The sequence below is a fragment of the Callithrix jacchus genome, chromosome 16 (assembly GCF_049354715.1).
Source record: "Callithrix jacchus isolate 240 chromosome 16, calJac240_pri, whole genome shotgun sequence".
Taxonomy (NCBI): domain Eukaryota; kingdom Metazoa; phylum Chordata; class Mammalia; order Primates; family Cebidae; genus Callithrix; species Callithrix jacchus.
In genome coordinates this window covers 10,957,914-10,985,326 of record NC_133517.1, presented here as the reverse complement: position 1 = coordinate 10,985,326, position 27,413 = coordinate 10,957,914, and the positions used below count along the sequence as shown (strand labels likewise).

Sequence of the window (27,413 nt, the reverse complement as noted above, 5' to 3'; positions counted from 1 at the left end):
AAGATACATTTGTTCCATTTTTTTTACTTTTTCTATAATAAAACATGTTAAATTCCTTATCACTAACAACAGGCTTATCTGTAGCAAAAAAAAAAAAAAAAAAGTTGTGAGGATGAGTGCACCATTTCATGAACATTTCCTTACTTACCATGACACTTTTATTCTCTGACTAACCTTTATAAACAAGCAGAGAAAGCTCTAAAACTCAAACCCCCCAACAGGCGAAAAACAACACTCTATAAGACATATTTAGTTACCTTGAGCATATTTTAGCTGACTTAGTGATAGCAATCCAATATTATGCGTTAGAAAGTTTGACAACACATATGACTTTTTAAAATCCTGATAATCCATGGATATTTCCTTTAAATACTTCAACTATGTCATAAATCAAGCATGGGTATTGCACTGGCACTCATGAAAATCTCATTCTAAAACCTGCCAAGAAGATGGTTTTCACTTTTCTTCCTAAAGGAGAGTGGTAAAGACGGACTCTAATTACAAAATATAAATGATAAGTACTTCCATGTAATAATTTCTTAATACATTGCATTTACATGTTTATGCTGAATGTAAAATTTAAAAATAAATGGGCCTTAAAAACAGAGAAGCAAACTTTAAAAACTAGTTTACAAAATTGTAAAAAAAATTAATTCTGAAATAAATTCTAATATTTTGTGCTTAATATAAAAATGGTCACTAATATTTTATGAACCTGGGCAGCTCATATAATGAAAACAAAATAGTAGGGGCAGAGAGTTTTTTTCTCCTTTTCATTTGTTCCTCTTGGCTCAAACCTCTCATAAAAATAGACACCTCTGGCCCCATCAGATGTTAACATCGCCTTTCAGAGAAATGAGAAACTATCACTATGAGGCCCTTTATCTTCCTTTCACCAAAGAACAGTCCCTTTGCTTCTGTTCCTGTACTACGCACTCCATTCTATTGCTAGCAATGAAATACCCTATCAAGGCCTGTGCCTTTTCACTTCTGAATTTCATTTACAACTTATATCACTATTTCGCCTTCTCTCATTTCAAATATGCCCTAGAATTTCCTATCTTTAAAAAGAAAAAAATCCTTTTTCCCCAGATCCAACTTCAGCTCTCACCCCGTATGCATGTGTATCTTATGGAGAAGAAGGAATTGGTAGGGCTATGTTTGAAGAGAATCTACCATAATAGCTACTTCACAATTCTTTCTTTACTTGACTTCACAGCAGAAAAGACATACTAACACCCACCCCCTTTCTTGAAAGACGTTTCCTTTGCACTCCGTGACACCCCATGTATTAGTCTGTTTTCACACTGTTGAAACTAAAGACGTACCTGAGAGTGGGAAGAAAAAGATGTTTAATTGACTCACCGTTCCACATGGCTGGGCAGGCCTCACAATCACGGCGGAAGATGAAGGAAGGGCAAAGGGACTTCTTACATGGCAGCAGGTAAGAGAGAGAGCTTGTGCAGGGAAACTCCCCTTTATAAAACCATCAGATCTCGTGAGACTTATTCACCATCACAAGAACATCGTCGGAAAGATCCACCCCCACGATTCAGTTACCTCCCATGGATTCCTCCCATGACTTGGGAATTGTGGAAGTCACAACTGAAGATGAGAAATGGGTGGGGACACACCCAAACCATATCACCCCACTTGCGTTATTCGCCTCCTTGCTTAGACCCTCCATCCCAGTCAGCTTTGGTGCACTTCCTTTGAGATGTCCCATGTCTCTCTCGGGAGACCTTGCTCTTTTCATGGCCCCTGAACATTCACTGGGTGACCTCATCTTGCCCCATGGTTTTCAATACCTGCTGTGTGTCAACAACTGCTGAATTTGGACTCTAGCTCACACCCCACCCCCTACCAATCACTGTGCATGTCAAACAGCCTAGTTTGACCTCTTTATAATCAAGCCTTCAGTGAAATATTATCTTTAGCTCTTCCCTGAGCATTATATGAAAAAATAGCACTTTTACAACATCACTCTCTATCCCACAAATTATTTCTTTTTCTTAGCACATATCATCAACTGATATACAATAAATTTACTTCACTGCTTCATCATGTCTCTTCCAACTTGATCTGCTTGGTTGGCTATGTGTTCCCAGCCTCTCAGTACCAAATGTATTTCTGGTTCCTTATCCACTGCTTCCCTTGAGGGTTAACACAGTATCCCAAGGATATGGAAATGGCCACATTTAATACCACCTCCCTTCCTCTTAATTTGCCGGTAAAATTGCTGCATTCCCGGTGCTATGAACACCGCCCCTTATCCTTCTGGTTCCCAATCTGCCTGACAATTTGAGGATGGTGGGGAGAAATGGTTGTCTGAAGACTTTGCTGTATAAGCCTAGCTCTAATACTGACACTTTCAGTATCAGTATCACCCAAAGTGTAATAAAAAGCGGCCAATAACTGTTCTCTGAAAATAGTTTAATTCTCAGTGTAATGGAAGTGGTCAGGTACATAGGTCAAAAGCCAAGATCTTTCCCGGAGTTACTGCTCTGTTGATTTATGTTAATATGTCTTTATGATATTTTAAATAAAAAAAATAATGAATGCATGTAGATACAGGAGAACTTCAAAGACATAGTCCTGAGACCTCCAGTATTTAGAAGTGTGGAGATGGCAAAGTGACTGAGAAAGAGCAAGAGAGGAGGTCCCAGAAGCCAGAGAGCATTTCAAGGGGGAAGTGATGAACTGAGCCAAGAGCTGCTGCTGCTCTGGCAGAAGGAGGATGTGCAGGGAAGGGCATGACGGTAGGAGAGAGGGGCCAAATCAGTGAGCAATGGTTCTGTGCGTGATAACCAGCAGGTGCAAGCGGACCCAACCCAAGTGATCACACCGAGGGCTTTACCTTGCAATTCTGGCTCCAATATCCGCAGGGTCACTGGGTCTCAGAGCAAATCACTTAAATCACTGCTCTTTAGTATAAGTTGCAAATTTATGAGTGTAACAAATAGCCTCTACCCACCCCACAGAATACTTGGATTCAAGGGTACAATGGAATGAATGTCTGTGCCCACCCCACCCCACCTCACCCCATCCCCGCAAAGTCCATATGCTGAAACCACAATCCCAATGTGATGATGTTTGGAAGTGGACCTGTGGAAGGTGATAAAGTCATGAGGGTGGGATCAGCAATCTCAGCTGGAAGACAATGAGTGAGCATGTACACGAAGGAACTTCTAAATTAGCAAAGCTCTGTGTACACGTTGGGTCCTATTTCAGACACTTGTAGGAGCCAAACAACCGTATATCATGGGCTCAAACTCAAGAATTATGGACTCCTTCCTTCTCAACATAACGAGATTGTTTGTATAAAGTTCACAAAATCTTATTAAATTAGAATTTTTTAGTAGAAAATTTGGAAGTTTTAAGAGTAGAAACTTGATTTTAAAAGAATAGAATGCTGATTTATTAAAAAATTAAGCGTTATTGTACTAAATCTTTGACCTTCAATGATGAAGAATTATCTTTTAGTCAATGTATTGTACATCAAATCCAGGTTTAAAAATGTAGTACAGGTAGTCACACAATTATACTATGATACTTGCTAGTGCTGAGATGCTGTGCTAGAAATATCTTAAGATTAAATCATAAAATTTAAGATTATTTCTCAATAACCAAGAATTTCTCCAATTAAATTATCATAAGCAAATTGAGTACAACAGCTCATCGGGAAACTTTTTTTCAATATGGAGATAGAGTTTAAATTTAGGATGAAACCACAGAGCATAACAGCTCAGGTGCTGGAAATGGGGGCAGGGGTATATAATCCAGGCTCTCCTGTTCTCTAAGCTATTGACCCCAGGGCAAACTATTCAGCTTCTCCACCCTGTGTTACTCTCCCCAATCTCGTTTCTCTCCCTCCTTTACAAAGAACCAATATCCTGAATTTGGTTTTCAACATTCCCATGCATTCACTTGGTTTTTTGTAAAAGTAAGAATGTATGCCAATGTAAATAGAATATAGTCTTGTTTTGCGTTTTTTACATTTTAAATAAACAGAATACCACTAATTACAGAAGCTCAGGCTTCTGTAACTTAACAGTTTTTTCCACATCATCTTTGATATTTATCTATGTTGATACCTAAAGCTCCAATTTCTTGAAATTCATAAACATACAAAAAAGAAAAGAAAAAAATTCACCTGACCTTCAGTAAAGAAAAAAATAAAATAAAATACACAAACTCCATTATGTTAAAAGGAGTTTAACATAATGGCAATTTATTTAGCCATTCTCTTACTGATAGACTTTTAAGGCTTTTACAATTTTTCACTTTTGGAAATAATGCTGTAGCAATTATCTTTGCATGTACACAACTGACCTATGAATGGAATTACGGTGTCAGAGGTTATTAGGCATTCTAACTTTTAATATTGCCAAATTGCTCACGAAATCGGAGTTCTAATTTGTATCCCTACCAGCAGCAGGAGTTTCTTCTTCCTTGCCATTTCAGCAACATTTCATCTATCAGACTTGTAAATTTTTCCTTATCTAGTAGATAAGAAACAGTGTACATTGCAGCTCCAGCTGCCATTTGCCCGCTCACTGTGGAGGTTGAGCATCTTGTACTATTATGAAGATTGGCCATTTCTGTTTCCTCTTCCATAGCTTTCTTATTGATATCATTTGCCTATTTTCTCTTTGATTGTTCATCTCTCTGTAACTGATTTTTAGGAGTTTTTTGCGTGTTCTTTACGCTACAGCTTTGTCAATTATATGCTATGCAAATACCTTCGTTCAGTCTTTGTCTTTTAACTTTCTTGAAAGTGCTTTACTTGAATGTATCAATTATGATGTGTGCTTTTTGTTTGTTGTTCTTTTTTCTAGAAATCACTTCTTGCCCTGGTGTCATAAAATGTTGTTCTGTGTTTTCCAAAACTTTCAAATAAAATTCTGAAGAACCCTTGAGCATGTGTGTGCAATAGTGTAAGACAGCTATTAGTTTCTTTCACATCCATTCATATCATCAATCTACTCTATTCATAAAATAGATACTGTCAGAATTGACGAGTAAAATAAAAACTTGAAAATATATTTCACAGACTGGAGGCCACAGAGCTTGTCAGTAACCAAGAACAAGCTAATCAAAGTGAGCATCTCCTTCTACGTGAGCCCCAGGCATTTCCGTCCTATTAACATGTAAATCTGAAGTCTTATCTTCACTCCTCACTCACCTCCCACCCATGCTGCTCCTCTTACTGCATTAAGGTGTAGTCCTAGGTTTTATCAGCCTGGCTGCCCCGTCAACCATGGCGATGGTTGCACACTGGACTTCCCGAAAGCTACGTGGGCGCCTTCCCCAACTCCCAAGCAGAGATTAGCATATGATCAGTCTGGGTGAGGCTAAGCACTCATAGCTTCTAAAGCTCCCCAGATGATTTTAACATAAAGCCAGCCAGTTAACCACTAGATAAGTGTCTCCCCCGACCCCATCCCCTCATATCTGGTAATACCTGGAGGAGTTTTTGGTTGTTGGCTCCCCAGCACTCCCCAGGAGGTCAGTGATGCTGTCCAACCACCTACCATGCTCACAATGCCCAGCCCCATAATCATTAAAGAAAGTGTCCACAGCCGAGGTTGAGAGCTGGACCTAGAGTATGCTACCTGCACCCTTGAGACTCGCATGACATGTGGCATGACTTGGGTATCACCAGACCACCTGTTAGCCATTGGAATCCCGGGGTCCTCCTCAGGCCTTCTGGTTAGAATCTACACCTGAACAGGAGCCCCAGGTAGCTCAGGTGCGGGTTACAGTTCATGAGGCCTTGCACTAGGCAGCTTCCTCCCTCTCCCGTTCCCCCTGCAGATCTAACCATATAGCACATCCTGTCAGCACCATATCTTCAGTCTCTAGGAAACTGTTCTGGCCCTTCCATCCCGAGGACAACTTTATCAGCCCAAGACTTCACAATTGGTCATCTGAAGTATTGCAATAACCTTCCAGTCTGTCCTAGCTGAGCTCGTGACCCTTTCTGAGAGTTATGACACATTTGAAGATGGAAGAACATAAGCAAACCTTCCAAGGGAAAACACACACATGCACGCACACCAACCCACACTCACATACTGCTAACATATTGTACACAATTCCAAAAGATTCGCAGAGCTTCTACCATGCTCCTCAGACCCCTCCAGGCAAAAATCTCCATGTTAGTCTGAGTAAGCAGATGTGAACATTTGGGTCTTCTGCTGAAAACCCCTGCTCTTTGGTGAGGGTACCCAGGTCCCCCACAATTTCTCTCCACCACAAATAGCACAGCCCACAGCAGCCAACCACACTCATGGCAGCTGTCTGTGAAGGGCTCCGCCCCACCCCAGAGTTTAGCAGATGCTGTTCCTCCTGCCCAACGCACCCTTCCTTCCAGGGTTGCCTGGCTTAACCCTGCTCCCACTTTGGACTAGATTCCCTTTACTTGTGATCTCTAGTTCCCAGAGCTTCCGTCTGCCACAGCACTTCCTGAAGTATATTATAGGGTGTGTGTGTGTGTGTGTGTGTGTGTGTGTCTTACGAGTCTCATCACATCTGAATCAGGAAGGATAGCTTTCATCTCTGCAACTTCAGTTCCTGACACAAGCAGAAGTTCATTAGGTTACTAATAAACGTAAAAGAGCAATAATGGTAGCATTATTTCTACTTTACCATATTGTTTTCAAGGTATGCCTTGGTAACTTGGCGTTTTCCTCTTATTAAGGTATAATGCTTTATTTCTTAGTCAGGGTAGCTAGTGTATGAGTGTCTGTGCTTTTAAAATACATTTTTTTATATTCCTGAAACATAAGTAAAAAAGATTAAAGGTATTATCACGATAAATGAGTTGGTGCCTAGGTGTCCCCTGAGTTCTGAGGAAACGTACCCCAAGATCTGTGCTCTCATGATATTGCCTCCAGAAGCTCAGCGCTGATTTCTGCAGGTCTTCCTCCGGGAATTCACGGCCTTTCTCAGCTGATTATGGGAGATAAGAATCTAGAAACATTTTCCACATTTGAATGTCCAGTTGAAAGAGCTCATTAAGGACACAAATCTTAAATTCGGATAAGAGATAAAGGTTTTAGAGCTAGACATATTTATAATTGAAAACATTTTAATATAGCGGCAGAGATTACCAACTAATGAACTGAGAGCCTCCCTAACACCAGGTCATCAGGTAAAACCAGAATTTACAAACTCACCATCCTCATCTAGATAAATGTTGGGAAAGTTGCTTAATAAGAAGAGAGCGTATTCATTGAAGAAAAGCCTTTTACAAACAAATAACACTAAAATATTTTACAGCCATGTAATTGTGTATCTTCTACTCTTCTGCCATTACAGCTTATTTCTCTCTGCCTTCCAAAACAAACAAACATGAAAATGTCCTTGGCTTTTAAGGTGTCACCTCTTCTTTGCTTTGATTTAGTGCTCTTTGGCCACAAGCCCACTGGCACCCTGCCATGTCGTCAGGCTCCTCTGCATTGCCTTGGAAGGGAAGGATTTGGCATTGCAGCACAGGAAGCCTGCTCCGGCCAGCGTTCCTACAAAGCGCCCTCTGCATGGCAGCCACCATCTGTTCGGCCTTTTCTCCTTAGATAGGGCAGGTCCTTGGGATGCCCTGTTCCTCTTCCCCCAAAACAATCCCTTTCCCCCAAGACACAGGCTCTGTCCACAGCCCCCCGGGAAACAGAAGGGCAGCTCCATCTCAGGGACCAACATAAAGGAAACAGCAAACAGCCTAAATATTTGGAAGTGTCAACAAGGTCCTGTCTGAGGAAAACAACAACTAACAAAACAAAAAAATAAAACAACTCTCTTCCAAACACCTTGAGGTCCTCAGTCTAGAATCATTTCCTTGCCGTCCTCACGAGTTAGAGCCACACTGAATTTGTCACTGCAGACAGGCAAGATAACAGAGAAAAACATGTCAACAGACCCCAACCAACATGCTTTTTGGTCTTTGGTATACCTGGTTTGAGATCGGTTCTTCTACTTACTGGCTCTGTCTCAAACAAATCATAGAATCTCTTTGAGAATTAATTTGCTCCCCAGTAGGATCAGAATGGAGATAAAAATAAAACCCATCTTGTAACAGCCTCTCTCATACTCTTCTTTAATTCAAGGAGAAGTTTTGCTTGAATTATCAGAATAAGAATTTACAATGTCCAAACATCTTTGCTATGTGAAGAAAATTGTTAACAGAAACCAATTTATGACAGTGAGACAAGTTCTCTGAGTGAAGTACCCTAGATTGGTATTTTCCCAGATTCTAAGTAAGAGAAACTAATCCTGGAATATTAGGAAAAAATAGTTTTCTCCCTTTGGAGCCAATATCTTTTCAACAAACATTCCCCAACAGTTAAAAAAAAAAATACATGATTAGGAGATTATTCTGTTAAGATTATAGCAGGAAAAATTCAGTTCGGCCTGCGATATCTGTCCAACTGCACAAAAAAAATCAGTTAAAATCCTTATAGTACAAAATTGCATGCCTGCACACACATTAACATGTATATATGGAGGTACGTGTATTAGAATAAGAAGCCAAGGTATTTCTCTTCCCTATGTGATAACCTTTTAAATGCTTTACCATTAAACTGTGGATGCTCTATGCCTTCACTGGATGGGTAAACCAGTGGATTACCACAAAAGTATCAGTAGTGTGGCCAGGCGCAGTGGCTCACGCCTGTAATTCCAACACTTTGGAACGCCAAGGCAGGTGGATTACCTGAGGTTGGGAGTTCGAGATCAGCCTGGCCAACATGGCAAAACCCGTCTCTACTAAAAACACAAAAATTATCCAGGCATGGTGGTAGGCACCTGTAATCCCACTACTCAGGGGGCTGAGGTAAAAGAATCCCTTGAACCCAGGAGATGGAGGTTGCAGTGAGCGGAGATCATACCACTGCACTCCAGCCTGGGTGACAGAGTGAGACTCTGTTTCCAAAAAATAAAGAAAAAAAATCCATGGTGTACAGTTCAAATCTATCCAATAAAGCATTGATATAACACTTCACAAAATGCAAAAACCTCTGCATCTAAGGATCTATTCACGTCTCAGGCTCTGGGGTCAATAATTCCCTTCCATTAACAACTTCCTGTTTGCTCTATGGTATCCTTCATCAGGAGGAACTCTTTCCACTATTTTGGTTCTGCTTTTCTTTCCCTACCCACAAAATCATTGCACCTAAACAAGAAACTGATTTGTTTTTAAATCAGGTTTTCTTACAGAATCACTGCCATAAGAGGATTAATGGTTTGTTTTCAATCTTTTTCTCCTCCCAGATCTATTTTTAAAGCAAATTTTATTTTGGGATGTCCTGACTGGGATGATACTAAATTGAAAAGCCTGGTGCAAATTTTATTGACCTCCATTTCCTACTCCAAAGGATGTCCCCTACTAATCTGTCATCTACAGGGCAGACAAAGGCCAGAGGTCAGGGAAGCCAAAACAGATGGTGTGTGTAAGAAGCCCAGGACCAGACTCTTTATGTTTTGTTGATTGGTTTTAAAATAGTCAACTAGAAGAAAAAGGAAAAAACACATGAGCATTTTTCTTCTTATTCTAAGCTGTGCCAAACTAAATGTTACTCGTCATGTGCATGGCAAACACAGTGCCTACAAATAGATTCTTAATCAGTGTTTCTTGGGTATGAGAGAATGAATGGATAGAATGAGGGATGGATGATGGGGGTAGATGGGTGGATAAATAAATGAATGAATATTATTGATGATTTTCTATTTAAACCATGCCCAGAACACAAAAAGACAAAAGTTATGACTTAGCAAACTGAATTACAGGCCAGTCATTCCACCTGCTGGTCGTCACGCCCTCTCCCCCGCTGGCGTCCTGCTCTCCGGCCCCGCTGTGTAGTCTCCAAACGCTGTAAACAGTATGCGGCGGATGAACAAGCGGCAGCTCTATTATCAAGTCCTAAATTTCGGAATGATTGTCTTATCAGCACTAATGATCTGAAAGAGGTTAATGGTAATAACTAGAAGTGAAAGTCCAATTGTAACTGTAGTGGTTCTCGGTGGCAACATGGAACCTGCATTTCATACAGAAAATCTTCTCTTTCTAACAAATCAAGTTGAAGATCCTAGATGAGCGGGAAAAATCATTGTTTTTAGGATGGAAGGAAGAGAGATTCCTGTAGTTCACTGAGACTTGAAGATTCATGAAATGCAAAATGGGCATATCAAGTTTTTGACTGAAGGAGATAATGATGCGCTTAATGACTGAAGCCTCTATAAACAAGGAAGAATTGGCTAGAGAAAAAAGATGTTATGGGAAGAGCCGGGGAATTTCTTCCTGATACGGGAATAGTGACTATCCTCATGAATGACTATCCTAAATTTACGTATGCAGTGCTCTTTTTGCTTGATTTATTTGTGCTGGTCCACCGTGAATAAGAAGTCTGCCTTGCCGTTCCCGGGAAGATGATGCTTTTCATTACTGGATGCTTGGAGTAGATATTGGTCTATGATTGGTGGAATGGAGAACACACGTGTTGGCGCGTCGTGGCAGCACAGGTTTGCATTAGCTTATATTTCCACACTCGGGTTCGTGTGGGTGGGTACATGTGCACCCCAGAGTGCACTTGAGGGGACTTTCGATCGCAGGATTCCATAGTTGTCATTGTCCGCTTTCACATTTTTGTACATCAATGAATTTTTTATATTAAAAGATTGAGCCAAAAAAAAGAAAGAAAACTCTCTGAATTACAAAGTGAATGCCTCCCTACTTTTTAGAGATCAACAATGTGAAGTTTTGTCTATATCTTGCCCTATTTTGCCATATTTTAATATTTTATTGTTTTATATTATTTATCTATATATCATTAATTTTTCCCCAAATTATGATCACCTTAGTGATCTTCATTCTAAAGATTCTAAGTTAAAACAGTTTAATATTATGAGAAAGACAGTATTTTGAAAAAAAAAAAAAAAAACGAAGTTATTCTCACATTGCACAATATAAATATAAATTGTAGTTGAATTGAATATCTAAATGTAGGGAAAAAACGTTGGGTTCCCAATAGCAAAAATATCTTAGGATCACAGTGGCTTAACATAGGAAAGTTTCTTTCTTTCTTTCTTTCTTTCTTTCTTTCTTTCTTTCTTTCTTTCTTTCTTTCTTTTTTTTGAGACTGAGTCTCACTCTATCACCAAGGCTAGAGTGCAGTGGCACGATCTTGGCTCACTGCAACCTCCACCTCCTGGGTTCAAGCAATTCTCCTGCCTCAGCTTCTGGTATAGTTGGGATTACAGGCAGATGTCACAATGCCCAGCTAATCATTGTATTTTTAGTATAGACAGGGTTTTCCCATGTTGACCAGACTGGTCTTGAACTCTTAACCTCTGGTGATCTGCCCACTTGGGCCTCCCAAAGTGTTGGGATTACAGGCAGAGCTACCACACCAAGCCAGGAAAGTTTCTTGATTATGCGAAGTCTGAAGTGAGCCTGGAGACTCTTCAAGGGAAGCTTCCTTCCATGTGATGACTCAAGGATCAAGGCTGCTTCCATTTTGTTCCCACAAAATATGAACCATTTAGTTTCAAGGTGTAATGCTGAAGGAGAAGAGAGATCTGAAGGTTCACACAGGGATCTTCATGATCAGGGGTAAAAGTGACACAGAACTGCCTATGTCACCTCTACCCACATCTCATTGGCTAGAATGAGTCAGATCCATGTAACTTAATTCTAAAAAGGGTTGAGCACAGAACTGGAAACTGTGTCAAGAGAGACAAACTGATAAGAGAAAATTAAATATTCAAAATAGATGTTCAGACAACATAAAATTATAAGATTCACTACATAAACCCAGATATATCAACGTGTCTATTTCAGATTCTCTCTTATGTACCACTGATCTATTTCTCTCTATATATACTATTAGCCAACCATTTTAATCTCAGTAATTATGTATTATCTTAGGGAGCAAATTTCTTTTTCTGACTCTTCTTTTCAAATGCTAACTTCATTGTTACCAATAAATTTTAAAGCCAACTTGTCTATTTCCCAAAACAATTCACTGAGATCCTAATTGGATTTGCATTATCTTTGCATATTGACTTGGGAAGGAACAGTATCTGAATGCTATTCAGTCTTCTTATGAGGAATTATTACCACGTCTCATTTATTTTAGATCTATTTTATGACCTTTAATAAAAATATCTATAGTGCTCTAAGTTATTCTTAGATGTTTTACAAACTAATTTGACAATATCTTGAACGTGATTTTTCCCATTTTAATTTCTAATTGTTCAATGCTAGTGAAAAGGAAAGTAATACTTATTTCTGTATTCCATCTTATATAAAGCCATTTTTAAAAATGTTCTTAATAGTCTAACAGTGTTTTTTTTTTTTTTTGAGACAGAGTCTTGCTCTGTCGCCCAGGCTGGGGTGCAGTGGCACGATCTCAGCTCACTCAACCTGTACCTCTTGTCTTCAAGTGATTCTCCTGGCTAAGCCTCCCAAGTAGCTGGAAATACAGGCATTTGCCATCACACACGGCTAATTTTTGTATTTTTAGTAGAGACAGGGTTTTGCCATGTTGGCCAGGCTGGTTTCAAACTTCTGGGTTCAAGTGACCCACCCACCTTGGCCTCCCAAAGTGCTGGGATTACAGATGTGAGCTACCTTGCCTGTCCCAATCTGTTGAATTTGTTAGATTTTTAGGTATATTGTCATATCATCTATAACTGATAAGTGTGTTTCTTTTCTTCCAAGGTCATTTTCCTGTATTCCTAGTTTATTTAGAGCTTTTTATAAAGTGATTTAGGGGCCAGATATGGTGGCTTGTGCCAGTAATCCCAGCACTTTGGGAGGTCGAGGCGGGCAGATCACTTGAGCCCAGGAGTTTGACACCAGTTTGGTCAACATGGCAAAAACCGTGTCTCTACTAAAAATACAAAAATTAGCCAGTTCTGGTGGCGCTTGCCTGTGATCCTAGCTACTCAAGAGGCTGAGGCGAGAGGATTGCTTGAATCAGGGAGGTGGAGGCTGCAGTTAACCTAGATTGCACCACTGCACTGCAACCTGGATGACAGAGTTAGACTCTGTTCAAAAATAAAAATAAATAAATAAAATGGGGCTTAAAATTCACTCCTAAATTTAATCATTTGTTTTTTGTGTCATCTATTTATAAATCATGATTTCCCCCTTAAAGTTTTAATATGATAAACAAATTTAATAGATGGTCTGAGGGTAAACAATCTTGTATTTCTTTCATAAACCCTATCTAATTGTGCTATGTTTAAATCTTAACTAGAATGATATAAACATTTAATTCTCAACAATTGGAAGTAATCTGTAAGTCAGAAATTGAGGAATGGTTCAATAAATTAATGAGAAAGTAACATTATGAAATATTTTATGACCACTAAATATATGATGTATACTTGGCTTAATCTGTTCAGGCTGCTAACAGAATACCATAGATAGGATGGCTTATAAACAGCAGAAACTTATTTCTCACTTTCCTGGAGGCTGGGAAGTCCAAGATCAAGGCATCAGTAGGTTCAGTGTCTGGCGGAGCCTGCTTCATACACTGCTGTCTTTTTGCCTTTTCTCTGTGTCCGGACAAAAAGGGGAAAGAGATTTCCTGGGGCCTCTTTTATAAGGACTTCACCCTCATGATATAATCACCTTTCAAAACCCTGCCTCTAAATACCATCACATTAGGCATCAGGTTTCAGCAGATGGATTCCGGAGGACACAAACATTAACTCTTCAATAGCGATATCTAATTCCGAGTTTCAATTTTAAACAGGATCTAAGTAGGAGTTGGTTGTAGAATTGCGGATAAAAGCTGGAGGTGACCAGATACTGAGGCTCAGCATATGCTAAAGCTGTCTAAATGCCTTCTGCAGAAATCAGGATTGATCTTGGCTACAGGAGCAGGGCTGAGACTCAGAAAGAGGCCACGAAGGCTGGGAACTCAGCAGGTCTTGAGAACCAGGGGTGAGCTGCATGCAAAGGAGTCCCATGTGTTTAAAGCATCGTTGAAGGGGGGAGTACCAAGACGGTTACAAAACTGTCATGGCAGCTATGGCTGCCTATATGTAATTCCACATTCAGAAACTGTGAGAAGGTCTATGTGTCATACAATTTTATTGTTATCCATAAAATAGTTTATGATATTTACAACCAATAAAATTTTAAATGTTTTAAACTCTTTACACCCAAATAGAATCACAAACATAAATAAACTTAAAGAAACCAGACCACATGTTGAAGACTGTTAATTTGGAGATTGCTCACCCTGAATGTTAACCTTAAAACTCATGGGAGAGTGACTGTGATGATCTCATAAGATCACTCAACTGAAACTTTTCTTCTATGTCAAGAAGCCACTCTGCTTGCTAGGTACTGGCTGCCTAGATTGTGTTTGAGAAAGATTCTGAGGTCAAGACCATGTGCACAGAGAAAGGGACATGATAAATCAATGGTGGACAAGAGATAAGAGAATGGAGGCATTTGTGCCAAACAGACAATTTCCTCATCCTCACAGCAACAGGCTCTGCAGGTTCCTCTCGGGTCAGGAATAGTAACATCTCCTCAATGCCTCATTCTCACCAGGTTTTGAGATAGGAATCACACCGGGTGGTCGCCAGAGGATGGAAAAACCCAAACAACAGCCAAAACAGGAACTAGGCCAATAAACCACAAGATAGCAGAAAACCCAAAATAAGGGAGAAAATGGCCAAAACCCTAGTCAGGGTGACATGTTCATGACTCTTCCAGATAAACCCAAACAAGGGAGAAAGGGGATGATAACCAGGCGGGTCCCTGCAATTCCCTCCTTTTCCAGAATACCTAATAATTATTCTGCTCATTAGTTAAACACCCACTGAATTAGAAACCCAAACTCCAACATGCACAAGTCATTCTGATGAGCACACACACACACTTCTTCCGTAAGTGCGAGCTTTCACTTAGCAATGGAGGCTTCTTGCCCTGTACTTCATTCTGACTCGTCCCTGAATTCTCACATCAGCTAGGGCTGGGGTCTCACCGGCATCGGGACACCCTCCTGAGCCCTCCGACAACAGTTTTGTTCATACCCATCTATCACACTGCACTGGAGGTTACACATGTACTAACTTGTCAGCCATTTGAAGGCAAAGGACATATTTTAATTATCTCTATTCCACCAGCTATTTCAGTAACTGACATTTAATAAATATTTGTTAACCAAATTAATATCTTTGATGAGAAAAAATAGATAAGATTCCTAAAAAATTCTCCTTGTCATTCTGAGTATCTGGCCCATTTCTGTTCCTAATTCCTCAAGAAACCCATCTACATATTTCGATTTGGGTAACCACCAGCACAATAAAGAGACAAAATAAGTACATCAGTGCAAAGATTTTCCCCCACACTACTCCTTTTGTGCCCACATTCCACCTCACTCCAGCACCTCAAACTCCTGGCAACCACCAGTCTGTTTTCCATGTCTGTGGTTTTGTCATTTTCATAATGGTACATAAATACAGTCACATGGTATGTGTTCGATCTGTAGAAATTGGCTTTCTTCACTCAGCGTAATGTCCTTGAGATCTAGCCAAGTTGGTTCGTACATCAGTAGTTTATTCCAGTCATTCCTGAGTAGTTATTATGTGGTATGGATGCACCAGTTTAACAGTTTACCTTGTGTTTGTTTGTTTGTTCAGAGATTAGGTCTCCCCCAGGCTGGTCTTGAACTGCTGAGCTCAAGCTATTCTCTGGCCTTAGCTTCCCACAGTGCTGGGATTATAGAAATGAGCCATCACACCCGGTCCCATTTACCTAACGAGGGATATTTTGGTGGATTCTAGTTTTCGGCTATTACCAGCAAAGCCACCATCGATAATTGCCTACAGGTTTTTGTGTGAAGACACATGTTCATTTCTCTGGGATAAATACCCAGGTGTGAAATTGCTGGGTCATGAGGTAGCGTATGTCCAGTTTAAAAAAAAAAAATACTACCATGCTATTTTCCAGTAATTAGTACCGTTTTTCACTTCCCCCAGCCACGTATGAGAGAGGCAGTTTTTACACACCTTTTCTAGGATTTGATAATTTCACTATTTTTTTTAAATTTTAGGCATTCTAATAGATGTGCAGTAATATGTCATCCTTGATACCTAATGATGCTGAACATCCTTGATACCTAATAATGCTTATTTGCCATCTCTAGATATCTTTGATGAACTGTCTCATGATCTTTGGCCCATTTTCTAATTAGACTGTTTTTTGCTGTTGAGTTTTGAAGCTTACTTATAAATTCTTGGTATGACGCCTTTATCTTATATGTAGTGTGAAATATTTTCTCCCAGCCAGTAGATTGTTCTTCATCCTCTTAATAGGGTCTTTTGCAGAGCTAAGACCTTTAATAAGATCCAATTTATTGATTTTTCTTTTATAAATTATACTTTTGGTATCATATCCAAAACTCTTTACAAGCACTAGATCTCAGTCTCAAATCGAATCTCAAATGGGTGTATCTCTGTGGTGATATTTCTGGGTACTTTATTCTGTTCTATTGATCATTCTGTCTATTCCTCTGCTAACACCACACACAGTCTTGTTGTCAAATTTATGTATGCACAGGTATTCATACTCTTGATTTGTTAACTCTGTTCACGTCTGCAGGGTTGATAGTGCTATCTCCTGTTTTATTCCTCATACTAGTAAGTCGTGTCTTCTCTTTGCCATAATAGACTTTTCCTAGTATTATTGATCTTTGCAAAGGAACTTCTTTTTCCATTGACTTTCTTCATTAATTTTCTGTTTCCAATTTCAATTTTATTGATATTTGCTTTAATCTTTATTGGTTCATGCCTTCTCCTTACTTTGGATTTGTACTCTTCTTTTTCTAGGTTTTTGAAACGAGAGCTTATATTATTGATTTGAGGTTTTTCTTGTTTTCTAATGTAAGTGTTTAGTGCTATAAATTTATTTCCTAGTATTGCTTTGTGTTCCACAGATTTTTATATGTTGCATTTTCATTTTAATTCAGTTTAATACATTTGTTAAATTTCCCATGAAACTTTCTCTTTGACCTATAAATTATTTACAAGTGTTTTCTTCAGTTTCCAAGGGTTAGAAGATTTTTCCTATTATATTTCCAATACTGATTTCTAGTTTAAACCTTTATAAGTCAAAGAATATACTCTGAATAATTTCCATTTTTTAAAATTTATTGAAGCTTATTTTATCCCCAGGGTATGCTCTATACTGGTAAATATCCCATAGGCACTTGAAAAACAATGGGTATTTTGCTCTTAATGTGTGGAATACCCTGTAAAAGTTGATTAAATTCTGTTGAATGATATAGTTACTGAGTTCTTCTGTATCTTGCTGATTTTCTATCAAGTGGAATACTCTGTAAAAGTTGATTAAATTCTGTTGAATGATATAGTTACTGAGTTCTTCTGTATCTTGCTGATTTTCTATCAAGTGTTCTATCAATTATTTGCTTTCTTTTGATTAATATTTACATAGTATATATTAATATTTTTCCACTTACATGAGTCAGAGTTCTTCAGAGAAACGTAACTAATAGGAGTTATATCTATATATCAGGAGATAGGTCTATTTAGATGTAGATATAGATGATATAGACATAAAAAGATTTGCAATCATGGAGGCTGAGAAGTTCTACCTTGTCCTGAAAAGATTTTCAGCTGGCAAGCTGAAGACCCAGGAGACCTGATAAATACTTCCAGTCCAAATCTACAGAGCCGAAAACCAGGAGAGCTAAGGGTGTAAGCTGCGGTCTGAATGCCATTAGGGTTGAGACCCAATGTTTCCTGAAGATAAAGGCCAGAAGGACTAATGTCCCAGCTGAGTCAGGGAGGAGGAGTTCCCTCTTACTCAGACTTTTTGTTCTATCAGTGTCTTTGAATGATTGGGTAAGGCCCACCCACATTCGGAAAGGTAGAGCAAATCTGTTTTACTAAGTCTACTGATTCAAAGGTGAATCTCAACCAGAAACACCCTCACAGACACACCCAGAATATTGAATGGCCAAATATCTAGACACCATGTGATCCAGTCAAGCTGACTCGTAAAATGAAATATCATACCATCCTTTTACGTTCAACCTCCTTTTATCATTATATTTGAAGTGAGTTTCTTGTGCACAGTTTCTTGTAAATATTGATATGTCAGGGTTGAAATATGCAATTTTATTTTCTGTTTCCTGTTTATTTTTCAATTCACATCTTCTTCTTGCTATCCTGTGTATTATTTGAAGATTTTTAAGAATTCCAGCTTGATTTCTCTGTGTGTTTGGGCATATTGCTTTGTATAGCTTTTTAAGTGGTTACTTTAGGTATTTCATTATATGTATACAACACAATGGGTGTTGACAAGTCAGCAGTTCAGATGAAGTGTAGAAACTTCATCTCCTGTTACATTTTTTACTCTCTTCTATTTATAATATAATTTTCAACCCAGAAATTTCATTACTGGTCACATATCCAAAGGATTATAAATCATTCTACTATAAAGACACATGCACACATATATTTATTGTGGCACTGTCCACAATAGCAAAGACTTGAAACCAACCCAAATGACCATCAGTGATAAACTGGATAAAGAAACTGGCACATATACACCATGGAATACTATGCATCCATAAAAAAGGATGAGTTCATGTCTTTTGCAGGGATATGAATGAAGCTGGAAACCATCATTCTCTGCAAACTAACACAGGAACAGAAAACCAAACACCGCGTGTTCTCACTCATAAGTGGGAGCTGAACAATGAGAACACATGGACACAGGGAGGGAAACATCACACACTGGGGCCTGTCAGGGGATGGGAGACTAGGGGAGAGATAGCATCAGGAGAAATACCTGATGTAGATGTCGGGTTGATGGGTGCAGCAAACCACCATGGCACATAGTATACCTCGGTAACAAACCTGCACATTCTGCACCTGTGTCCCAGAACTTAAAGTATAAAAAAAAATTCTTAAATATTTCCTATGCGTACACTGAGAACCACTCAATGGTGCTACACTTTTTGCTTCAACTGTCAAACATGATTTAGAAAAGTCAAGAGAAAGAAAACCTATTGTATGTGCCTCTGTTTTTGCTTACCAGTTTCTTTCTTTATACCTAATGCTTCAAGGTTCTTTTTTAAAAATGTAATTCCTTTTCTATTTCAAGAATCTCTGTAACCATTTCTTTAAGGCCCATCTGCTGGTAACATACCTCTCTTAGTTTTTCTTTATCTGATTACCTTAGTTTCCTGTTGTTACTGTAAGAAATTACCATAAACTAAGTGGCTTAAAACAAGACAAATGTATTATCTTACCATTATATAGGTCAGAAGTCCAAAACAAGTCTCACTGGACTAAAGTTAGAGTGTTAGCAGTTCTAGTTCCTTCTGGAGGTTCTAGGGAGAATCTGTTTCTTCTTTCATTCTTTGTCTTATGGCCCCTTCTTCTTCAAAGCCAACAGGTAGCATCTTCAAATCTGTCACAAACTCTCTCTCTCTTCTCTACCTTTCCTCTGTTTCTATCATCGTTTTCTTTTCTCTGACATTGACCTTCCTTCCTTCCTAATGACCCTGTGATTGCATTGGACCCACCCAGATAGTCCAGAATAACTTCTCCACCACAAGATCTTGAAGTGAATTACATCTGAAGTCTTTTTGCCGTGGAAGGTGACATGGTTCTCAAACTCTACAGATTAGGGCATGAGCATTTGGAGGGGAGTAACTATTCAGCCTGCCTCACTGCGAAGATCTTGATTTTCCCTTCGTTCCTGGAAGATATTTTCTCTGAGTACAGAATTCTGGGTGAACTGTTCTTTTCTCTAGGCACTTTAAAAACGTGCCACTTTCTCTTTAGCCTCCACTGTCTCTGATGAAAACTCCACTATCACTTGAATTATTACAAATAATCTCTCGCTTGCTGCTTTCAAGGTTTTTTCTTGGTCTTCGGTTTTTAGAAGTTTGATTATAAAGTGTCTTGACACAGAAATATCTGAGTTTATCCTGTTTGTAGTCTGCTCAGCTCCTTGAATCTACAGGTTTACGTCTCTTGCCAAATTTGGGAGATCTTTAGCTTCTGTGATATGTTGATGGAATAGAGCAGATATTATCTAAATATCAACTTGTTAGAATGGTGTCTTAGTCCATTTGTCCTGTTATAACAAAATACCACAGGCCAGGTAATTTATAGACAATGGGTATGTATTTCCTTTGGTTATGAGGGCTGGGAAGTCCAAGGTCAAGGCACTGGTGTTTAGTGTCTGGTAAGGGCTGCTCTGCTTCCAAGATGACATATTGTTGCTGCACTCTCTGGAGGACAGAAATCCTGTGTCCTCACATGGTGGAAGGGACAGAAAGGGCAAGAGACCACTTCTTTCAACCTACAGCCCTTTGATAAGGATGCTGATCTCATTCATGAGGGAAGAGCCTTCATGACTTAATCACCTCCCAAAGACCATACCTCTTAATTTTGCTGCACTGGAAATTAAGTTTCAATATAAATTTTACAGGGGGACCATCATTTAAACCATAGCAAGTGCACTTTTCTTGCTCATTTGGCTAGAGAAAACAGATTTCCCTTTAGGCTATTTTAGTCTAAATCCATCAGCATTTCCACATTACCAGTTTCTCAAATACCCAATCTAGAATATCTGAGGCAACACAAAAACCCAGGTCCCAAGGTCCCTAGCCAGTCCTTTTTGTTTCTCAGCTTTTAAAGTCTTCTGATATTTACTTTTTATATATGCCCACAGTTTTTAGCTGTAGTTAGCAAGAAAAAATAGAGAAAAGTAGGCCGGGCGCGGTGGCTCAAGCCTGTAATCACAGCACTTTGGAGGCGGAGGCGGGTGGATCACGAGAGATCGAGACCATCCTGGTCAACATGGTGAAACCCCGTCTCCACTGAAGATACAAAAAATTAGCTGGGCATGGTGGCTTGTGCCTGTAATCCCAGCTACTCAGGAGGCTGAGGCAGGAGAATTGCCTGAACCCAGGGGGCGGAGGTTGCGGTGAGCCGAGATCGCGCCATTGCACTCCAGCCTGGGTAACAAGAGCGAAACTCCGTCTCAAAAAAAAAGAAAAGAAAGAAAAGAAAAAATAGAGAAAGGTATGCCTATTGCATCTTCCTGGAGGCGGGAGCCAAGACAGCTTGTTTTTTACAATTTTGTTGTTGTTGTTGTTTTGAGATGAAGTCTCACTCTGTCACCCAGGCTGGAGTGCAATGGCATGATCTCAGCTCTCTGCAACCTCCACCTCCTGAGTCCAAGCGATTCTCCTGCCTCAGCCTCCCTAGTAGCTGGGATTACAGGCACGTGCCACCACACCTGGCTAGTTTTTGTATTTTTAGTAGAGGTGAGGTTTCACCATGTTGGTCAGGCTGGTCTCCAACTTTTGACCTCGTGATCCGCCCACCTCGGCCTCCCAAAGTGCAGGGATTACAGGGGTGAGCCACTGCACCTGGCCGTGTTTTACACTTTTTAAATACTTTACTCTTACACTTTATTCTCTTAATTGCCTCATGTAAAGTTTTATTTCTTTATAAGTATAAACATAATTAGTCCATATCTTCAACAACATATCATTGTTTGCGTGTTTCTTCTTTTCACACATTTTACCATCAATAAGAAATGCTTGAAAATGTGTAAAAGTATATGTGACTTGGGTACCCACTGTGGCTTTTTAAAAATAGTCAAACAGAAAATTATTTAAATGACTATCAACACAGGATATCCACTTTACTTTCAAACAGGGGATACTATGCAGCCACTTAGAAAATGAGTTGTAAATTAACATGAAAAAGTCTAGGCTATATTGCTATAAAGTAAGAACAATTAAATTACACATTATTTTTTTAAATTGTTATTTTCTGCTTTGAATTTTAAGTGATGCTGAGCCAAATAAATAAGAAATGTTTCAGTTTTTAATAGCTGTGGTCTGGAAGCTATTTCATATGGCTTATCTCATTTGATGTTTACGATGTGTGTACTCAGGGCAGGTATTACTCCCAATTGACTTCTGCCCAACATGGTTTCTAGATACGGCTCAATTTCCTATACATTTCTTGAGTTCCAGATGCAAAGTACCAGATGGTACTCTTTAGTACCATCTCTCTAAAAACATCTGAAAAGGTAAGATAAATAAATGTGACATTGTAGACAGAATCAAAACTTGCAAAGCTCTACTCCCAAATTCCTCAGAATTCATTTTCAACAAACAAGCGTTTCTCCTTCTCCATCTACTCTACATACATATCAGAAAAACAGCCTTAAAGGTTTTAATTACAAAGAGGTCTATGACATATGACTTCTCTGCTTCAAAGGACTCTAATAATAGCACATGCATAGGAATATAGCACTCTGAGCAGAGTAAACAAACACTTCTCTCTCCTGAGAGAGATCAGATGAACCTGCTGATGTCAGATCTCTCCCAGAATTCCATTGTTGTCTCTCCAAACAGCCTTTAAGGAAAACCACCAAATCTGGGATGGGGAGCTTTTCTCAAACGTGTTTCCTTTCAAAACACAGGGAAACAGGATTTTTGGCCACAGGAGGTCAAGGTCAGCAATCTAACAGAATTGGTCCTTTTGAACTTCCTTTCTAAAAAACACATTATGTTATCTGATGAAGGCTGTTACACTGAAAATCCCATTGATAGGATCAATTTTGTTCGTCACCCAATGATCTCAGGAAGCACACCAGTAAAATCCAGAAATCAGTCTGATACCAAAATGCATATTGTCAAGCTAATGTGAGCAGTGTAAATTCTGTGAGGACTGGAAGGGTTATATCATTCTTTATGCACTGTACAAAGAACTGTATAGTGCTTGCACATTACTAAATAACCAATAATCATTTCTTTAATGAGTAGTTATATTTTAACAGTAAAAGACAATGAAATGTATGAAAAAACACAAACTCAAGATTGCAAAGCTATGCACATGTAACACGCAAACTGAGCTCTTCAGAGGCTGTGTTGCTTTCAGAGACCTGAATTTATATGGAGTTATTTGCAAATATGGGCATTCTTACCAAATAAAATAAAGCGTTTTTAATTAGTATTGCTTTAGTACCACTGTCTTAGATTTGTACAGTATTTTTTTAAACACTTAAAAATTTTCCAGTAAATTTTGACATTTCAGTGTCAGAAATTTCTGTGAGGAAATAGAGATTTATCTAAAGGCACTCAATAACTAAACAACAAAGTTTGACTCTTCTCTAAGCTTTGCTCCTATAGATGGGCTGCCTTTCTTTGTTGCAAAGGAAGGCAGCTCCTGATGCTTCCCTCTCAGTAAGAAAGGATTAGTTTAGCACGATACACACAGGTCCACTCCCTAATCACTTTCAGTAATCATCTGATCTGCTTTCTCCTGACACTCACAAGTCACTGAGCCTTGGTTTTGTTTCTAAGTTAGAAATACCAGACAAGAAGGAAACACACCAAGAAGAGGAGGTAGATGTTTTGTCACGCCATCAGCTTTTCCTTCCAGCTGATGGCCATGCCTTCAGTGGACACTGCCCACTTCCTGCCCAGAAGGAGAATGTTCAAGGAAAATGTCTGAGGCCCGTTTCCTCTTGCTTTCAACTGAATCATGAGAACCCATAAAGGTTTCTCACTCTTCACCAGAAAATGAGAATTCCTGGATATTGTTGCAGTTCTAAATTAGGAAATAAGAATCATTAAATGACAGAGTCGTTTGCTTACATAATGTCCCACCACATCGTTATTCATCACTTGGCCTAAAACCTAAGTTGATATATTTCCACTTAATATAAGAAAGCCCTGTTTTCTCTGTTTAAAGGCTCATTTCACTAAGAATCTATTTGGGAGATGTCCATTTGTTTTTTGGTTTATCTTTTTTTAAAAAAGAGCACATCTGTCACCAACAAACCTCTGGAAACTATAATGAGAGGAAGGAATACATGACTAGTAAGTAAATTTTCTTTTTAATGCCTGAAACACCCAGAAGACCCAATGCTGAACCATACTTTGTCTTATAGTATGTTAATTACAAACTAGTTAAAATTGTTTTTGAGAAAGGAGCAAAACGTCTAGCCAGGGATCGTACCAAGTGGACACAAATGCTAAACGCGGTAAAACAGACCTGGTCATGGACACCAAGTAGCCAGTGCGGCAGTCACATGCACCCTACCCTACAATATTGGGGGCAAACATCCCGGGCCCAATATACAAGGCTGTCCCTGAGCCAAGCACTGAGGGCAGCTTCACAGGAAGGACTGCTCTTTTTTTTTTTTTTTTTTGAGACGGAGTTTTGCTCTTGTTACCCAGGCTGGAGTGCAATGGCGCGATCTCGGCTCACCGTAACCTCCGCCTCCTGGGTTCAGGCAATTCTCCTACCTCAGCCTCCTGAGTAGCTGGGATTACAGGCACACGCCACCGTGTCCAGCTAATTTTTTTTATAATTTTTAGTAGAGACGGGGTTTCACCATGTTGACCAGGATGGTCTCGATCTGCCGACCTCGTGATCCACCCGCCTCGGCCTCCCAAAGTGCTGGGATTACAGGCTTGAGCCACCGCGCCCGGCCAGGACTGCTCTTTTTAAGGGCTCTCACTTCCTTTTTTGCCCCAGATCCTCAGTTCCCATCAACAACAGCAAAAGTTTGAATCTCAAGGAAGGTCCACGCACCTTAAGTGTATTGCTGCTCTGGATAATGTGTAATCTTTTTTGACTGCCATAAATATAATACAAGTCTACACCTTCCAGAACAGTATCTGGCACAGAGTAACAACTCGATTAAAGCGCATCCAACTGAACACGGAGTTCTGTTGCACTGTATTCTATTAGCTTTTTGTTAGAATTTCTGATAATCCTTTGAAAAGTGGTCTTGACATTTTGCTTCAAGAAACACCTGTATTCTCTTACAGTAGAAGTTATTTTTTACTTCCAAAGAAAAGCAATGGCTTGAATTCTGGAACAGTACAACTTTGAGGGACTAAAAATTTCATGTTTTCTGGTAATTCCTAAAATATTGTCAGAGACCACTGCCTAGCCAACTGGGAATCATCCTGGGTGGTTGTTAAAAATGTGGATTCTTTCCCTGCCACCTGGAGAGGCTAAGTGCAGGTATTCTGAGCAATAGCTCAGACACTCACAAGTGCATGCCTTCATCACACCTGTAATCCTAGCATTTGGGAGGCCAGGGTGGGTGGATCACTAGAGGTCAGGAGTTCGAGACCAGCCTGACCGTCAATGAGAAACCCCATCTCTACTAAAAATACAAGAAAATTAGCCGGGTATGGTGATACACACCTGTAATCTCAGCTACTTGGGAGGCTGAGGCAGGAGAAATGCTTGAACCCAGGAGGTGGAGGTTGCAGTGAGCCAAGATCGCACCATTGCACTCCAGCCTGGGCAACAAGAGTGAAACTCCATCAGGAAGGAAGGAAAAGGAAGGAAGGAAGGAAGGAAGGAAGGAAGGAAGGAAGGAAGGGAGGGAGGGAGGGAGGGAGGGAGGGAGGGAGGGAGGGAGGGAGGGAGGGAGGGAGGGAGGGAGGGAGGGAAGGAAGGAAAGAAGGAAGGGAATGCCTTTAGTATGACTCCAGCCTCAGTCTTCTGCTACTGACCTGCATGACAGACCCAGAGCAGGCCCTGCCTTGCTGGGCCCCATCAACCCCTAGAACTGTGAAAGGTTATAATGGTAATAATAATGAATGATTATTTTATGCCACTTATATGCAGGCACATACACACACACACACACACACACACGTATACGTATATTCCAGGTTTTATTCAGCAGCTCGAGACCTGGGGTAGAGACAGTGTGGGGTGTAACTCAAGCATCTATATTTTTTGCAACTTTTTGGGTACTTTGAATGAGCAGCCATATCTGGAATCAGCTAATAATCTCTTAATCCCTTGTCTTTAAAATGAGATTAGATGCTTTTTCCTTTTATGGCACAGCCAGTCAATGGTAGAGCATGGTTAAATCCCAGCAGACATGACTACCAGCCTGGCTCCTGGTGCCCAGAAGCATCACATCTGAGAGCAGGAATAAGCTCAGAACTGCTGTCATCCATGCTCACCCTCTTATCCCATCCACCCTGCCTCTGTCAGGGCTCAGGCGTGCGGGGCTCAGACTTGGTGGACCACTGCTCAAGTGTGAGTTGAGGATTCAGAAGCAAAAAGGCAGGTGACTTGGACAACGAGCCTGTTTTGGAAATCTTCTGCAAAGCTCACTCATCTTCAATAAAATTTGGCAAGCAGCAACTTTCAGAATTTTTTTTTTACTCTAATTGTCTTCTATAACCAAACAGCCCATTTAAAGAAATATGGTCAGCTAAGTGAATATGAGGATGCTCACCTAAAAGAGGCCTAGCTCCTGCCAAGAACAGGCAGGGAAGGCCCGTTGCACCACCTGCTTCCTTCCCCCTGGACAGCAGAGGCAGGGCTGCCAAGCTTCTGGCCATCAAGAGCAGAACTTTCTATTCGAAGTGCTGATTGCGGAAAGCAGTTACTGTGTCCATTTCTAGTCATCGCAAACTACATAAGAGGGAAATAGCAATTCTACTTGAAGGCAACAGAGTGCTAAAATAGTGAAGCATTTCCAAGACAGAAACTTATAAAGTTTGGAGGACCAGGGAATCGAGTCCTGCATTGGGACATTTCTGCCCTAGGGAAAGTTGCCAATTCCAGAAAGAGAGACTGAGAAGCCGAAGGCTGAGCTGCAGTTTTGAAGGGCTCGTGGGTCTAGAGGGAAAAGTTTGAGAATCCAGGCCCTGTCAGGCCCAGGTGAATGCCCCTCACTCCTACTGAATTTGAATTTAAAGGAATCACCTCCGGAATGAAGGTGAACTGGAAGACCTATAGACACTGAAGGAACTTAGGTTCAGATCATCTCAATGTCTGAAGTGAGACCAGCCTGGGAACACAGTGAGGACCCTGTCTCAAAGAAAAAAAAGGAACAAAAACTACTAAAAACATTATCTAGATTGGAGACATTACAATCACTATGCTAATTATTTGAAAATAAGATACAAGATACAAAATGTTATCAGAGAATTAGAAACTGTTTTTTGTTTTTTTTGGAGATGCAGTTTCGCTGTTGTTACCCAGACTGGAGTGCAATGGCACAATCTCAGCTCACCAAAACCTCCGCCCCCTGGGTTTAAACAATTCTCCTGCCTCAGCTTCCCGAGTAGCTGGGATTACAGGCGTGCACCACCATGCCCAGCTAATTTTTGTATTTTTAGTAGAGACGGGTTTCACCTTGTTGACCAGATAGTCTCGATCTCTTGACCTCGTGATCCACCCGCCTCAGCGTCCCAAAGTGTTGGGATTATAGGCGTGAGCCACGGCGCCCAGCCTAAAAACTATTTTTAAAGTGTCAAGCAAAAATTCTAGGACTTAAAAATGCAGTAACTGAAATTAAGAACTCATTATATGGATTAACAGTAGATTGAAGCAGGCTGAAAATA

General features: G+C 40.0%; 1 pseudogene; it reads left to right on the top strand.

The window, feature by feature from the left end:
• Window positions 1–9,856: 9,856 nt before the first annotated feature.
• Window positions 9,857–10,395, top strand: LOC100397579 (signal peptidase complex catalytic subunit SEC11A pseudogene; annotated as a pseudogene).
• The last annotated feature ends 17,018 nt before the right edge of the window (window positions 10,396–27,413 follow it).